This window comes from Sardina pilchardus, chromosome 6, assembly GCF_963854185.1.
Source record: "Sardina pilchardus chromosome 6, fSarPil1.1, whole genome shotgun sequence".
NCBI lineage: Eukaryota > Metazoa > Chordata > Actinopteri > Clupeiformes > Clupeidae > Sardina > Sardina pilchardus.
Window position 1 is genome coordinate 17,096,376 of NC_084999.1, and position 16,172 is coordinate 17,112,547.

The following is a 16,172-nucleotide window of genomic DNA, read 5'->3' on the forward strand; positions in this document are numbered from 1 at the left end:
CCCCCCTCCCTCCCCCTCTCTCTCTCTCTCCATCTCTCCCTCCCCCTCTCTCTCTCTCTCCATCTCCGCTCAGACCTCTGAAGAATTCCAGCACCCCCTAATGTCACAACCGAGTTACTGAAATTAGGACAAAATAATGGACTTTCACTTTTCTTCTCTCTGGATATAATCTGCATATTGAGACAGTTTACTCATCTGTCACTCCACAAAGTTTTACAATTTCAATGCTAATAAGACAACAAACTTTTTTTCCGTTGTTGTTTTTCTGACTAATGTGGGTGTTTCTTCATGAGCTTAAAAAAAAAAAAAACACTGCCTCAAGTGGCAATAAGTGACTTATGGTGTCTCTTTAATGTGTTGATGCTTTAAGAGCACAAACTGGGGACGAGATGATATGTCTTTGGCCTTAAGGTACAGGGAGAACAGCCCACCTCCACTTGTGTTCTCCTGAGTATACACCTCCTGTAGCATGTGAGAAGTTTGCTCTGAATTGTGGTGGTGGAAGAAAGGCTGAACATGTAGCACCACCTGTGTAAAGAACCACTTAGATGAGTATAGAGATTTTAGAATATTTGGTAGATTTCTTAGATTAATTATTATTTTATAGTAAGTGTACTCTTTGTATGGGTGTGTGTAGTCATTGAGTATTTTTTTTTACTAGTGAGTATTTACTGAGACTTAAGTCTTTTGGAAGTTGATGTTTTTATGGAATTTTAAAGTCTAGACAGTATTTTACATTTCAGACAGGTTGGCCAGGTTGGCACACCAGAGCCTTGTGTGTGTGTGTGTGTGTGTGTGCGTGTGTGCGTGTGTGCGTGTGTGCGTGTGTGCGTGTGTGTGTGTGTGTAAGCGCATTTCTGTGTGTGTGTGAATTTCTGCATGTTTGTGTGTGTGTGTGTTTGCGGGTGTGTCGTAAGAAAACCTCTTTTTACGCACTTCTGTTTTCCCCTGATAATTTTATTTCTCTACCCCAGTGTTTGGGCGGTAAACCCTCAGGACTTTACTGTGTGCGTCTGTAGTATTACGGATGCACATAGGGTTTACCCAAACACACACTTTCTGGCTCAGCACGAAGGCACATCCAATGTCCTACCCGTAATCCTACTGAGGGAGGTTCAGTAACTGCTGTTTGGAAACAGAATTGATGGCTTTCCAGCGCCTCTTAAAAGACTTTGGTTGAGGCACACTCGCACAGCAATGCAGGCTGTACAAAATTATGGACATTTGTGGCAGCAGTGGCGTGTTTGAATTAGATGAAAACACAGCAGATACTGTAACAGCCTGTAAAAATTAGCTTGAGGGGTCGTGCATCACTATTAAAACTTTACCAGCAGTTTTGCTCTGTTTTTTTCCCCAAAGAAGTTGAACAATTGAAGGCAATAGTAGCATTTGATTTTGGTTGCTTTCTGTCCGCAGTAGAAATGGTTAACCTACTGTGTCTGTCCAAACATCAATTTTGACTTTGACAGGCAGCTGCGGATAGATTAGAAAGTCACGTAGACCCCACCAGGAAGACTCCTCTCTCCCTTTCCTTTATCATAACGCACGTACTTGCGAATGTGCTGTATATAAAAGCCCTTCAGAACCGTCTTGGCACGTATGGATCCCATCTTGTTCTCGCACACATCCTTTTAATCATGCTTTATTAATTATGTTCTGCTGCCACTTTTTTTTCCCCTGCTTATGTCTCATTCCTAGCGTAAATGCTGGATGCCGTCATTAGTATGCATTGGACGGCGTACATATAGTTATCCAGGTAAACCCTGTTTGTAGGTCTCCATGCTGCTGATGAGCTTGCATCCCTTTGAGTAAGACTGTTTGTTTTCCCCAGTGCGGTAAACAGACTCATTTGGTGAGAGTATCAGTGAGCCTGATTTCCCCAGGGCTTGCACGCAACTGTGAACACTACCTGTCAGCACACCTGAGCTCCTCAACATCACCCGTCAGGGTAGCTGACACGACTGCCAGTGTTCAAATTAGTGGTAATATTACGGAGCGCGCGGCACCGAGGGGGCAACGCGGCACAAGTTCAGGTGACATTTTAACCCGCTTGGGCCTTCTGGAGGCCCCAGAGCTTTGTTGACAAAATGTGAGATCCATGGTGTGTGTGTGTGTGTGTGTGTGTGTGTGTGTGTGTGTGTGTGTGTGTGTGTGTGTGTGTGTGTGTGTGTGTGTGTGTGTGTGTGTGTGTGTGTGTGTGTGTGTGTGTGTGTGTGTGTGTGTGTGTGTGTGTGTGTGTGTGTGTGTGTGTGTGTGTGTACAGTATGTATGAAAGAGAGTAAGTGACTGAGCATGTTTGGCGGGTACTTCACAGTGATGGTCAAGTCTGTATGTGACTGACTGTGTGGACAAATATATTTGTGGTGTAGCTTAGGAGATGTCATTCCACAGACTCATTTTGGGAACAAATATGTCAGAAAGTGCGACTGCTTAGGCTGTTAGACATCATGACTGACGTGCAAACACACCTTGTGAAACAAGTACAGTAGTATGAGGTGAATTACATTACACCCTTCACACCGTAAGTATGTCTCGGAAAATACCTTCTGCTCTCTCTCTCTCTCTCTCTCTCTCTCTCTCTCTCTCTCTCTCTCTCTCTCTCTCTCTCTCTCTCCACAGTGCAGAGTGTCCCAATTACATGTTCATTTCTCGATGGCCAGTTCAGATCAGAGGTTGTGCTTGTGGAGGAGCCCAGGTCACAGGACCCTGATTAACATAATCCAATTTGGGGAGACCTCAGAGGAGCACTGACGAGCCTCCCAGACAGGCAACACACAGCTGGAGTTTGTAGCCTAGGTCCCACTCATTACTTCATGTCACCTACACTTATCCTCAATGCAAAAACAAACAGAGCCACTCATTGTTGGTGGTCTTCAATGGCCAGCCTGTAAACTCAAGGTCACTTTGTGATGCGCAAGGATCTGAATTCCCGACAAAAGAAGGGCCATGTGTTTCCCAGACAGCTATTGGAGAAGATATATTATTGACAAAAGCGTTTAAAATGGAGAGTAGAAGTGAAAACAGTGACTTCCCTGGTTCAGCTGTTTTGATTTTTATGGCCAAGGTATGTAGGATTGTATGAGGGGAGGCAGTGGTGTTGGAGTGCATAGAGGGTCTTGGACTGAGCTGAAATTGTGCTTTTTTCTTCTTCCTTTCTCTGCATCTGAGAGGAACAGAGGGAAGTTCTCTGAACAGAAAACTGGAGCGTGACTGCAGCATTTGAATATGAAATAGCTGAAGATTTTGTTTCAGACACCTTGTACATTGTGCACACAAAGCCACCAATTCCTGCACAAGTGATAGAGGGAGAGAGGGAGAGAGAGAGAGAGAGACTGAGAGGCGAGTGAATTTAAAAACGGGGCCCCCTTTTTGTCGTTGTTTAGAATTGCATTTGTCTTTGTTCCTGTTTTTTCTCTTCTTGCGGGAAAAGAATGGGATGAAATATTTTTAAACAGTAATTACCTGGCGGGGATCCGACAAGGAAGGATTAATGGGCCGGCTGCGAAGCATCAGGTTTCGGAAGCGTATGCTGGAAGGAACGGAGAGAAAGAGAGAGAGAAAGAGAGAGAGGATGGAACGCCGTTCTGTGTCACAGGCACAGGAAACCAGGGAATAGCAGATTTCTGATGTCGTCGTCTCCCCCCCACCCCCCTCCCCTTCTATTCCAAAGCACAAGTCATCTGCTCACGCCAAGTCCGCCACAAATGAGCAGGACAGATTTAGCCTTTTAAATCCAGCCTGGGAGAGGCTTCGGCTTCTGTTTCGTTGTGTGTGTGGGTGTGTGTGCGCGTGTGTGTGTGTGCGCGCCCACACCATCGACCATTTTTGTAGCTGTTGGTGGTTTCTATGCTACGGGTCCATCATTTATTGGAAGTCAATAAATAAATAAATACTCGACAGGCCCTGAGCAGGCCTGATGCGAAGCCCAGTAAATCAGAGAATCATTTAGGTGCGTGTGAACACACTGAACTAAGGTATTTAATTGGAGCCCTGGCTGTAAAGACCCAGGGGATGTGCTGGTGCAAAGTGCTGACCAGTGGGGCTTCTTTCACGTTTTGACGGTGATGACACTTGAGTTCAGGAGAGTGGGGTAGCTACAGTAGGTCTCGTGCTGTAAAGGCCTCCCCAAATAGTGCCAATACATGAGTGCGGCAACATTTTCTGTCACCTGCCCATGCACACCGGTGCTGAAATTTCCAACAGACAAGTGTTCGATTAAACAATGGATTTTATTGAGCGGTGCCGGCAAAAGTAGAACTGAATCGCGGTCGACGCGGTTGCAGAGGTAGAGATTGACGCTGGTGTGTGCAAAACAATGGAATCGAATGTGATTGAACGGCGAAAGCGGAGTGCACTGCACTCGTGTCGGAGCCCGTGTTCCGAGGCTTTAAGTGAGCAGCGCTGGGTCAGTGTCGTCGGTAGGCCTTCTGACAGATGGTGCGTGAGTCAGACAGTAATTAAGCAAATAGGTCACTTGAACTCTCTGTAGGGCTCTGACAAGGCATCATCACCCGCCTTTGTTGACTTGCTGTGATTATTTCATTTCCAGATACTTTATCTCTGCAAAAAAACAGGGCCTAGTATTGACAGACAGGTCTGCACACTTCACCCAAACAAACGCCTACATCAACACATTAGTAGTGTTAGGGGTATGCTTTGTACACTGTTGGGATGTGCTTTAAACGTTGCTGCTTTATTTGTATCGAGTGTACAATATCTAGTGTCTAGTGTGTTATATAAGCAAAACTTCATCCAAGCAGGCAGGCAGATATCACGGTGTCTTTAAAACGAACTTATGGAAAGAACAGAGTCATGCCACTTGAAAAGTGCCTCTAGTATGCATTTGTAGCCTCTATGCTTTTGAATAGGTGGTTTTTATGCCCACAGGTAAGAAATTCACTCATCCTCAGGTTTCATGGGAAAGCGCTCGCGGTGACAGAGAGGAACACCTGTCTCTACTTATGTGTGATTGTGAAGCAAATGGCTAGTGATGGACCACCTCATTGGTGCTTGTCATGCCGTGAATACACAAGGATCCATTACATCCTCCTTCCGCAATTTGCCTGGATCGATTGAAAGAAAAAAATAAAAAATGGAGTAAAAGCTCATTTGTTTTAAGTGAGCATATTTTATATATTGTGACTATGCATCACTCAGACCTCACCCAGCCAATTTTATAGTTGAACTTTTCTTTACTTTGTGGAGCCTTCTGAGTAAATGACATCAAAGAAACGCATCATTGTTAGTGTAAGTTTTGGAGCATGTCCCTGGCAATGCTTCAGTAGCGGGAAACGAACGTAGACGCACAAAAGAGGAAAAATCAAAGTGCATATGTTCTGACAATATTGATTTCAGTGGAGATGCTTTGTGTTTTTTCCTGAAAGTGTGAACAAAAGCGGTGAGGAATGACCATGCTCTTCTCGTAGCTTTTGTCTCACAAACGTTCTCACAGAGCGTACAGTATATGCACGCTGGAGCTCCTTGCACACTGTACTGTAAGAATCAAGCACGGGGGGGGGGGATTCATGCATCAAGGCCTGAGAGAGTAATATGTGCAGTTAATTATTAATTTGGCTGAAGCATGTCTGCGTTGGATATACAAGTTCCTTATTCACACAGAGAGCGCCGGGAAGCCCTTGGTGGATCGCTCTTGCTTTTTCACTAATAAAGAGGTCTGTCTTTAATTGCACAAGCAACATAAATGTGCTTGATTTATTTTGGGACATAAAGCAATTCCTCCCATAAACCACCCAGGCAATCCAGAGTCTAATTACAATGCAATCATAAACCGTAAATAAATAAATCTAAAGAAAATGTAATATACACACAAACTTTGTCCTTAAAGTAAACCACATTATAATTACAAGCTGCAAGACATAAACTGTAAAAATAATTTAGAAGTTGGTACTGTGAATTACTGTTTAAAATTACATGCAAGACTATGTATTTCATTAGGACTAAGACAAAATTACGGAATCTTTCAAGTCGTATCATACCATTTTACCCCTCTTTCTATGTTTACAGTAGATGGCATTGCATCATGTTTCTTCATGTTTTTCGAAGTTAGAGTCAAATGCTTTAGATGCTTAAACAAAGTGTCCAGTGAAGCTGAACTTATATTTTTAAGAATATATACAGTAGGTGAGAGCTGTGATCATAGCAGTTCCTATCGTTATGTTCATTCAATTCAAGAAGCAAGAACTTGGAAAGATCATCTAAGCCCACGACCCCTGACTCCTAAGTAAATAACACTTTAACTGTGTTTATGTGTTTTGTGCATTTTGGTTGTTGATAACCTGAAAGTTGCACAGTGTTTTTAAGCAAACAAACAAACAATTAAATAATGAACACTGTTCTTCACTGAGGGGGAAAAAGCAGGCAGTGATTAGATCACAATACATCTGAGCTTTGCGCCTTAAGTGAGGCAGTTTCCACATGGAGGCCTTGTTAGCATTAACACATGTTCTACATACAGATAGACGTACACATCTAACCGGGCGAATCACACATTTTCCACAGCCTGTGGAACGAATCCCATTCAGATAAGGAACTTGCCGTAATGGGTGCGATCAGACAAGGCGCAAGTGCAAATTCAGCATGGATATCTGCCATAACAATCCCGACAACAACACACATAGCACGACAGACAGACCGTCAGAAGCACAAAAGATAGGGGAGACAGAAGTAGACCTAATCTCCTGTAATGGCTCTAATCCCGTTAGTTGTGTAAACTCTGCTATCTTACTCTCTGCCATTCACACGTGTGCTTACATTATACCGCTAACCCTGTGAGGAGACAAAAAAATGAGAGATGAAGAGAGAAAAAAAAACATTCATTCTCCCAAATGAGAACTTATCATTTCACCAATTAGATTCACACCCATACCTGACAGGCCTAAGTCAGTGATGGATTAAACTTCAGATAGTTGGGAAGCAACCACAAAATAAACAGCAGAGGTTCCTTTGATGTAATGGTTTACCAATCAGTGTTTTACCTTAATGAAAAGCAACCTATGCGTGATATAACCTTTATCCACTTGTGTCATAGTAATAGCAATGAATTGACCAGTTCCTTTTCACACCCTAGTAGATGTCGTTCAGTTATCTGAAACGTGTCACTGTTTCACTGTTATTTCACTCAATAATTTGATTTTACTTTATTTTAGTGCACAACATTACTTCACATCAGAATATTTGGGACACTGTAGTAGTGTCATGAAAACAATATGTCATTCATGGCTCTTAAACATGGTTCAAATCCCAAAAGAGAACATCCTATATGTACAAACTATAAGCCCCATGCTTGATAATTAGTGATATCTCGGTTTGGTTGTACCTCTGGTAGCAGCACCTCTCATGGTCTGTACTCACTCTCCTTGTCTAAGATCATGTCTAGTCGCTGCTTCCTCTAGTGTCTCTCTTAAACAACAGAAGAACCAGCACCACACACAAGACACGTCTGCTGAGATGTGAGCACCTGCTTTGCACTGGAATAATCAGCATGCACAGTGGGGTTGGGTGGGCTTTAGCTGCGAAAGCCGCCATCTGCTATCAATATCATTAGCATCCTCCATGACCAATCGTGATATTAGATTATTGAATGCTCAGAGGGTCATTATAATGAGCACATCCCACCAGCATCAAGGCATCTCACTGAAAGCGTATTGCTCCCCTGTGTGAATGCAGAGCTGGGTAAGCCTGGGACCTGGGTGGGGTTTTGGGGGCCTTTTTAAAAGACTGTTGACATGAGATGTGTAGACTGCCCTTCATTTCTTAACAGGAATGAATACTTGATGAAGGCCAGAATGCTCTTAACTTCAGTGTATGTTATCATAGTCAGGTCAAAGGTCAAAAACTAATGGATAGTGTGTATAGTATGGTATTTGATACATTAACTAAAACACAGAAAAAAACAGAACATGCATTTGAAAGTATATTGATATTTTGTTATATTGATAAGTTGTTGTTTGGTAACAGCTAACAGATTAAATTACATTTTGCAGTGACCTCTCTTAGTTTTTGTTCTTGCATTTGTTTTGTTTGTTTTTTCATATTTCATATCCTGCTCAACAGGAATTAACTGAAATAAAATAGTAATGTATGTATTACCATAATAAACATAGGTAGATGGTTAGTTAGTAGTCAGGTAGTAATGCGGTCATAATTCACAATATGGAATTTATGAATTATTTTTAGTCCACTGTGTGTGCATTTCCTATGTTGCAAGAATAATGTGTCTTGACATTTACATCAAAGTTGCATTATGTCAAAGAAGTGAAAAACCAGACAGTGTCGCCGGTGCTTTTTTCCATCCTGTTTGTATGCATCTCGTTGTCACCTCGATACCACACAGCAATTCTGTGACGCCATCTTCCTCCCCGCCTTGCTTGGTCAGCGTAAGTGTTGCCTTACATCTGCCAGACAGACTTGTGTTAGGGATCAGAGGCACTGGGGATTTTTTCGGTCACAGTCAAGGATGGAAAGTTCACAAGGCTACTGCCAGAAGGGAAAGAAAGTGTCATTGGATTGGCTCACCATTCTTTTCAAAAGTAGCACATTCTGATTATTGTAAGGGCTGTCTGTGTTCGAAACCAGAGATTTTTCTCAGGTACACTTCCGTTCATAAGTTTGGGCTAAAAGTGATCAGATTAGTAAACAGAATGTGCCTTTGTTATATTGGATGAATTCAGTAAGTGAATGGTAGTGCATGTCTCAAAAGAGTCATCCAAAGAGACCATCTTCATTCACATTTTATGTGGGCAAGACATGGACTAAGATCCATCAGTGACATACAGAGGCATATTCAGAGCAGGGGGCCCCGTGTCTCCTCTTGCAGGGAATGTGATCCATGGATTGGTTTATTTCTACGCTTGTTCGTGGCTGGCCCACACAGTGGAAATGGTGCAGAAGTAATGAACATGATCACCAGCTTTTGTTCTATTCCATGGGCAACTGCAAGCTCCCTGTGAGACCTGAAATAGCATCCGTGTGTGTGTGTATGTGTTTGTGATAGAGAGGAAGAAATCGAGACATCCAGAGGCTGTATCTCAGTGTCGAAGAGGGCAGGAGAAGTGTTTGTGTGAGGAGGGGGGGCCATGGGTGGCGAGCCCTGCTGGATGTTTTATTAGCAAAAAGCTGCACTTTATTCCAACTGAAGGTGCTGCCTCCTGTGCCAAGAATTTCCATCATTCAAACAACGCCTCTGCCAGTGCTCCTAAGAGCTAATGATCTAAATACTTCTCCCCTCCAGTCCCGCCGGTTTATTTATTGACTTTTACAAAATGGCCGCCACAGCGGCACGTTTGATTTGTGGCTCAGCTGATGAGAGCGAGCGGCAGGAGAATGCATCGCTCAGTGATGATGGCTTTTTGAGGTTCAATTTTCCCTTTGGCTTTCCAGGACTCTTTGCTGTATAAAAGAGAGAGACGCAGCAGCATACGTGTGATAACTGTTTAGCTGTTCGTTTATTCGACCTGCAAAGTTAATTTAACAGCAGACATTCAGTTATTATAAGCATTATAAGTTCAAGCACACACACACACACACACACACACACACACACACACACACACACACACACACAGAGAGAGAGAGACACACACTCAAATGGTTGTAACTACTGATACACATTTTGGTGAGAATCGCTCAATTGTGATAATGTTGTCAAAAAAAAATTACTGGCCTTTTACAGATCTGCGGCTCGTATTTGAGACCTTGCATTGATGTGTACAGGGTGAAAAACTCTGCGTAAGCGTAGGCCTACACAAAGAGAATATTAGTATGTGCATACAGTACATTTCCACGTAAGCATTGATATTGTGCCGTCCCACGTGATGATATATTCATGTTATCTTTGTTTTTATGCGGAGTCAGTGGCAACGACATTTCGTTCCACCTTGTAACTACAAGGTGAAATGACAATAAAAACCTCTTGACTTGACTTGACTTGACTTATATGATGATGGTGGTCCCTAGACCAGCTCTTTTTGGCTGTGCTTTTAACTCATCTGTCCACCACACCATTTTAACCACAAAAAACCAAACCAGAGGAGAACCGAAGTCCGAATAAAGAGCAAGCCAAAAGACAAGACATCGTTTTGAAATGGTCATTATAGTGGTTTTGATCATCATCAAGGTATGAACTTTCTTTGTACCTAAATGGTTCATTTGAGGGATAGTCTGCCTTTGCAAGATATTGCGTTAAAAGAAATGGTCCGAAAGGCCGTCTCGCACTTCTTCTGTGGCTACGACTTTCTCAGCAGTAGTTTTACCGTGTTGTGAAGAACCACACAAACATAATAGTCTTTTGTTTGGGACTCGCTGCTTCTTTTTCTTTCTTTCAGTTTTGCCTCTCAAAAAGTACATAGTTTTGCTTCTCAAAAAGGACACGTTGCGCATGTATAATCAAGGTAACGTTGCGATGGGCTGTGAACGGCTAAGAGCTTGAGACCTTTTGCCACACTTCTTTTCAAACAGGAAGCCTTCAGATACAGTATCTTAGACGGCGCCGTACTGCTATCGGTATTTCTTAAGAATTGGACTTGCTTCACATTTCAAAGAAAGGCAGCAACTGTAAATTGTACGTGGTGAGGTAAACAGGAAATGACCTTTTGCAGAACACAAGCCAACGATGTCTGAGGTGTGAAACAAGGCCTGACTATAATATGTGGCACACCAAAATCAGGGCGTCGTTTCTTATGTGAACGGCTGTACATACACATGCAGTAATTTCATGCATGAGATGGCAAGGCTATGGACAATGTAGTGCTTGTCCTTTTTATGTTTGTCTAAGTTGGTGGTTGATGGCTGTCCTTTTCATGTTGCAGCATTTTAGACACGAACAACAATAGGCACCAAAACTTGACTTGTTTGTTCAACATGATCTAGGGGTGTACAGTATGGTCAAACATGCATACGCATCCAGCAGTTGTAATCAGAATGGCTAAGGCAGTGTCCCAGCTAATTAATGCACTGATTTACTATTGCACAGCTAAATCTATAGGCTCTACGTTTTTTTTCCCTTTATCGGAGCTAGCATTAGAGTTGAGTAGCGGCCATAGAGAATGGCACCGCATGTGTTGTGAACAGCAGTTCATATTTAATAAGCATAATTTGCTCTAGAAGATTCAACAGAAGCGTTTTTTCACCTTGCCAGGAAAAAAAATTAAAGTGTCACTTAAATCACATCCAAATCAAGTTTCTTCTGTTGTTTCTTCCCCTATCTGTCTATTATTTTATTTTGAATGCTTAAATTGGAGGGAAAAGGTTCATAGGCTGTTATCTTGGCATCTATTTACGCGCCCATGATGAATTTGACAGCTTTTCTGACTCCAAGGCTGAGGCTTTTATTGTAGTTGTAGCTTTCTCATTGAAATGATTTATGTGGAATGCACAGATGTTGTTCAGATCCTGTTTTTTTCACTCAATTACAGAATCCATCTTGCTGTTTTAATTATGCTATGAAAAGCCCATCTCCCACTCCCACTCCACGTTTTAAGCCCATATTAAGTCCCCAGGATGGTATGGAACTATTTTAATCTGTCATCTCCATCTTATGCTTCCCTCCCATTTGCGAGCGTTTATTAGTTGTTGTTGTTGAGTCAGGTTTGCGAAGAGAGCGTTGATGGAACTGATTTTTTTCCCTTTTCCCCAGCCACCTGAGAAAACTTACAAAAATGGGGTATTAACAAGGACATGGGATAACAAACACTGCTAGTCTTTCGTGAACAATGCCACTTCCTCATACTTAAAAGTAGCATCATCTCAACATTATGGAGATCCTATGGTCGTTTTGCTCATTCAGAAGTCATGTTGTTTCTTCGTTCCTTCTCTCTCTCTCTCTCTCTCTCCCTCTCTCTCCATCTTTCCCTATCTTCATGTCAGTATTGAGACTGTTGGGAGTTTAAAGTGTAGACCTTCCCCTTTCTCTTTCCAGTGATTTTGTTTTCCACTCTTAAGTGGCTCAGCTCCTCTCCATTTCAGCCCACCTCATGCATTTTTATTGCCATCTGGAGAATACCAACAGGTCCTAACTAGAAGGTGGTGTGTGTGTGTGTGTGTGTGTGTGTGCGCGCATGTGCGTGTACATGTGTGTCTATCTCTTTGTGTGTGTGTGTGTGTGTGTGTGTGTGTGTGTGTGTGTGTGTTTGGGGTTTGCTACTGTCAATGCAGCTCAGACACTGACTGTAACACGGGGGAGGCCAAGGCGGGGCACTCGCCCATGTCACTGGCCACATGCGTTGGTGGGGGTTGGCAGCTCATTTGCTAAGTACATTCACCCCTGAGCCCCGGGGTTTGATGGGTCGTCCCAGACGCTGCCTGACATTTGTCCCCAGTCCGACCGGATGCGGCATGAAAAATTCACCGTGACGAGCGGGCTCGGAGGAAATCAGCATTTCTCCAGCGGGCTTCATTCAGGGCGCGGTGGCGGCGGAGAGGTGTGGTGCGGGGGTGCAGGGGGTGTGTGGTGGGACAGAGGGAAAGAGCAAGGTGAGCAGAGCCCAGGCTTGTCATGGATGCACGCTCCTGACAAACATAAGTAGATGCTAATGGCAAAATCGTGACAGAGCAGAGTCCCACTACCATATGGCTAATTGCCACAACAATGTCTTCTGTGTTATTAATCACGTTTTCATAGCGTGCCATGATAATTGGAATAATTAGAAAGAGAGCAGGCACAAGGAAGGCCTCCTCCTCCTCCTCCTCCTCCTCCTTCTCCTTCTCCATTGCCCCACTCCTCAACTCTGCTCACAAGAGGATGAGAGAACGACATCCAAAACTCCCATGCACCTTTGCACCTCAAGCCAGTGAGCATATATGCACATCTATGTGTTTTCCTCATAAACTTAATACACTGTACTCCAATTGCACTCTTCTACGTTTAAGTGCTTTTATTCATTCATCCTCTCTCTCTCTCCCTCTTTCCATCTCTCTCTCTCTTTCTCTCTTTCCTCTCTTCCTCCCCTTTGCTGCTTCCCTCCTCCCTCCAGTGGCTCTGTCATTCCCCCATCTCCCTGTGTTGTTTACAGTTGTCCTCTGAAAAATGGAGGGGATAATTAATGAATAACTCCTCTGTCATGGGGACCTTGGTTGCTAGCCTGGGGTGTGGTGGGGCTCCCAGGTAGTTAAATGAGGCCATTGCACGCCCCAGCGCTGATCAGCGGTGACACCAAGACTCTTAACCCTTTCGACGCCCCGCACTTGTGCCTGTCAGCGTGGCTGTCGCGGAGAAACGTTCTTCTAATTGAGCTTGTTTTTCGAGGGTCACGGCCGTGCAAAAGTTTAATTGTGTGCAATTGCGCAAGGCATCTTGAGGTTTTGTGAATTTTGCTGCACACAACCTTGATTTATTTGTTTTGACAGTTTGGAGAGCTCATCAATAGCGGAGCTGTGGCAGCATTCTCCTCCCCCCTGCCTCAGCAGGAACCTTTGTCCTGAGAAGTGGAGGAAAAGTTTTGAAAGTATTAATAATAAACAAATCCTGCAAGACCTCGATGTCCTGAAGTAATGAAAAGACTCTGGGCAACTTTTGTTTACGTGTGTCTGTGTGTACATGTTTGTGTGTGCGTGTTTTGATTGTAGTGTGTGTGTGTGTGTGTGTGTGTGTGTGTGTGTGTGTGTGTGTGTGTGTGTGTGTGTGTGTGTGTGTGTGTGTGTGTGTGTGTGTGTGTGTGTGTGTGTGTGTGTGTGTGTGTGTGTGTGTGTGTGAGTGGGTCGGTGGGTGCGTGTGTGTGTGTGAGTGGGTGCGTGTGTGTGTGTGTTTTAGTGAGTGAGATATGCTGACAACACAGTGAAATCATGGACTTAAGGATCCTTCCGTTATGGGAACATCTGGAATCATTAAAAGACCCCAATAGAGGGTCAGAGGAAGCAAGGAGATAACTAGAGGGAGATGTTGAGGAGTGCTTTAATGGATAATGATTTATGGCTGATATAGTCTGTCATGAAGGAGTATAGACAGAGGTGTCTTCCATCTACACACAAATAGCTCCATACAGCGATGTAAAACTCAAACGGCGGCATCGGTAGAGGGAACGCTACACAAAAGTTCCAAACTATCCAGCGTGTGTTCCTATTTCAGCCAGGAATACTCAGAGACATAACTGGAGTTGACAAAGATTTTTAATCGGGATAGAAATTAGCAACAATGAGAGTCTTTGGCGTAGGCCCCGTCCGAGGTCCAGGTCACTGAGCGTGCAGACCCTGGCAAATCCTGCCGGAACGAGAGGCAGGGGCGAAGCCTACCCCCTGGACAGCTGGACGAGGACCGACCTGGTGGTGATTAGGGAGGGAGGGTGGGAACATCGAAAATCGGCACCTGAAGACAACAGGGCAGGTGCCTGAGCAGAGCCATTAATAAAACCAATGTAGCCTGGTGATTGGTCAGGGGTAATGAATGAATGACGTATTAAGTATACCTGGCAGAACTACGCTGCAGCTACGCAAGCGCTACATTACCATTCATTTGTTAGAAGTGGTCAGTGTCTTGAGATGACGGATGTTATTTTCTTCCGCTGTCATACAGTGGGTACGGGTTGAGAATGCACCTTCTCCCGCGGGACTCCCGAAGAGATCCCGCAGGCCGTCAAGCCGATTTTTTTCGAGCCTAAGGCAATGTACCCAAACAACCACCAGGTGGCAGAAAGTTTCATCCCGCATTTCAAAATGATGAAGACCGCATATCCGTCAATAGTCGACTCCTTAATCTCATTTAATCATTACAATGAAGGTGATGACTGGCGAAATTATTCAAACAACGTTTCAATGAACCATTGTTGAAATGAATGAAAATGGTTATAGAAAATCGCCTACAGCCTAACGCCGACACAGCTGATTCTTTGATTGATTCTAAGCTGTTTTGATGTAGGGGATGGGTAAACTGGCGCGCTACAAACATGCTACCAATCAAATGTAATATTAGTAGGACTAGCCTACTTAGACACTTTAGTCATAGGCAACGTTGCCATGTTAATTTGGGCTAGAAGTGCTTGCTTGTGGTGGCGCTCCTGTCCGCTGCTTCTCCCGAATTGTGTGGCAAATTTGTCAGCAATCAGCTTAAATGTCAAATCATATTTATTTCTCTTTGTCGCCATGGTATTAGGGGAAACGCGGAGAAACGAGATGGTCAGTCCTCGTATTTTTTCTTCGCGTTTCGTTATAATAAATATATAAGTAGCCTAATAGTTAGTCTTCTTCCGTATTGAACAGATAGGCTACGGGACGCTCTTTGTTCCGTATTTTAAGGAACTACTCAATGCACACACACTACAATGAAAAACACACAAAGAAATCACTAAACATATAGCCTACAACCTAATGACACTTTAATGCAGCGTTTCTCAAACTATGGGCCGCGAAACGTGGAGACTGCTGCTGGTCCGCGAGACATGGGGTGAAATTAGGTCCGGTGATCTGATAATTTGCTGCGCAATTGACCAAGCAACCGCGGACCGACAGAAAAAGAAAGCAAACGTTGCGGCGGAAATGCTTCCTAATTTGATGTGTTTAAACATACAGACATACAATTAGGTGTGTCTGTTATTATGATAATTTTCGAGCATAACTGCTTGTCCATAGCTCAGTGACAGGTGTTAATAGCCTTGCCATAAGCACTGCTGCAGGTGCTTCTTTTATTATGCGGTTAGAGCATATAAGCGCTTACTCATATAGACTATAACTCAGGGACAGGTGCAAAACCACCAACTGGGATGGATCGAAGGGCAAGCAAGCACAGAAAGTTTCCTACGATGGGGAGAAGTGGCCGCAAGGACTGCATCGATAAGATCAACGAATACAGTAATGTTTTACAACCCAGCTGGTATCCGCTGTTCATTCCGACATATCCCCACTCGGCGGTAGGCCTAGGCCTATTTAACTTTTTTTTTTTCAAACAACGTGCCATTCCGACATGAGGTCATTAATAGGCTATTAATGTCATAACTATTAGGCTATCATTAGGCTTACTATGCATGGCTGTAGGCAGCTATGAGGCCACTGAGATCTGGACCTCATCGGTTTTGTGAAAGCCGATTGGAAATACTTAAGTTTAGAGCGAACGTTTCAACTATGTTTGCCATGGTAGACAAAAACACTCAAATAAAACAATAGCCTAAAAAATAACTGCATGCGTAATGGACACGGCTCTATATCCTAAATAATTTTCGAGGTTCGCC